The sequence below is a fragment of the Chrysochloris asiatica genome, unplaced genomic scaffold (genome assembly GCF_000296735.1).
Source record: "Chrysochloris asiatica unplaced genomic scaffold, ChrAsi1.0 scaffold00277, whole genome shotgun sequence".
In the NCBI taxonomy this organism is placed as follows: Eukaryota; Metazoa; Chordata; class Mammalia; order Afrosoricida; family Chrysochloridae; genus Chrysochloris; species Chrysochloris asiatica.
Window position 1 is genome coordinate 2722103 of NW_006408795.1, and position 2136 is coordinate 2724238.

The window sequence follows — 2136 nt, forward strand, 5'->3', positions numbered from 1 at the left end:
GATATTTTCATTAACCTCATATGTATGTGAAAGCTGGACAGTGAATAAGGAAGACCATAGAAGAATTGATGGTTTTGAATTATGGTGTTAGGGAAGAATATTGTAAGTGCCTTGGGCTGCCAAAAGAAGCGACAGATCTGTGTTGGAAGAAGTGCAGCCAGAGTGCTTCTTGGAGGCCAAGATGGCCAAACTTCGTCTCTCATACTTCGGACATATTATCAGGAGGGACCAGTTGCTGGAGAAGGGTATCATATTTGGTAAGGAGGAGGATCAGAGAAAAAGAGGAAGACCTCCAGTGAGATCGATTGGCAGAGTGGCAACATTAGTGGGCTCAAGCGTGGCAACAATTGTGATGTTGGCCCAGGACCGGGCAGTGTTTGTTCTGTTGTACATAGTCAACTTGATGGAACCTAACAACAACAGTGAATTATGTTATAAATTTTGGCAGAAAAAACGTTCCCCACCTCTGCTTTAAAGGGTGTGAGATTTTTTGTTTGTTTGAGTTAACTTCTGGCAGACAGGTACATTATTGGAGGAGCCTTTTGATTTTATGAGGCTAAGCCATATAATTTGTTAGATTTGGTATATTTTGGTGGCCTTTCCTGTTAAAATGTAGCTTCTAAGGTTTTCAGAAAAATCTCAGAGGGGCTTAGCATGGTTTCTTCACAGAAGCTGGATGGGGATTTCTATGTTTCCCAAAACTCCATGCTCTATGGAAACTTCATTCAACTTTCTTCCAAGCAGCAGTAATCTCTGTTAAGCTTCAAGTGGTCTCATCCTGCACAGGGCAGCCATGCCTTGGTCGAGAGTCCACAGTGAGACTGTGTACAGAGTTATGGTCACCCCTTGTCATAGCTCTTTTTGGTAAGCTACTCTGCCTTTCAAATTACAGTTATGTCACCGACTCTGATCACTGCTTCCTTGCTTAGTGGGATTACCATGCTCCTTTCCCTGCATTGGGGTTGAGGTGTCCCATTCTTCAAACCAGGGCGAATTTACAGTTTTCCTCAATGATCGTAGTCTGCTCTGCTGGTTTCCAATATCTGAAAAGTTGCCGTGTATTTTTGTCCAATGGAGGACAAGTGTGTGACCAGTTACTTCATTATTGTTGTTGCTACTTGCCATTGAGTCGATTCCGACCCATAGCAACCAGCAACCCTTTAGGGTTTCCGAGGAGTGGCTGGTGAGCTTCAACTGCTGACCTTGCAGTTAATTATAATCAGAAGCAAAATTATGTTCTTAAAATGAAAATACGTACTTTAAACGATTGTGCTCTTAAATCTATTAATGAAAGTATAACAACTGTAAACAAAAGATAAACTAATGTTTCATGAAAACAGAGAATGTGATTATTCCTTTTTTTCTAACATTCTTTTCATTCCTTCCATGTTTGCCTTCCAGAACCCCTCTAGATTTCCAGTCTCATGACTTACATCACTCAGTGCCTTTGCTACTTTCTCAATACACCAAACTACTTAGGGGAAAAGATAGAAATACATAGTATGCCTAGGAAGACAGACTTGTGCTCCCTGACCGGAAAATATTCCTGTTGCAATTTTTTTGATTATAAAAATAATATATTTTCATTGTAAAATGAATACATGAACAAAGCATACATAAAGAGAATGACATTGGTTTGTATTTGAATATTCCATATTCAAATTACGTATAGTAATATGTTGTTGTTAAGTGCTGTCAAGTCTTTTCCGACCCATAGCGACCCCGTATAAGGTTTCCAAGGAGTGACTGGTGAGTTTGAACCACTGACCTTGCAGTTCAAATGACTTTGCAGACTGACGAATTAGCCCACAGTGCCACACCAAGATAGTATATGCTGTAACATTATATAATATGGATTTTTGTTTGAATATGTTAAGTGTATGCTAGAAATGCAGTTAGAGATCTTGCACTCCTTTAGAACTCCAAACTTAACTTTATTAACAATATAGTCCCAGTCTTTGTCTATATTGTCAGAATTTTTTAAAAGGTGGGAAGGAAATAGGGTTGGAAGGACTGGGAAGGATTAATGGAAAAGTATCTGGTGTGGTGCCAGGTATGCAGGTGATACAACCTTGCTTACTGAAAGTGAAGAGGACTTGAAACATTTACTGATGAAGATCAAGGAACACAGCCTTC

General features: G+C 39.7%; 1 protein-coding gene across 1 annotated transcript in view; it reads left to right on the forward strand.

Annotated features, from left to right (window-relative positions):
- The window catches only part of PTPRN2 (protein tyrosine phosphatase, receptor type, N polypeptide 2), a 1341366-nt gene that overhangs the window by 270938 nt on the left and 1068292 nt on the right, over positions 1–2136 (forward strand). The window lies entirely within an intron of this gene.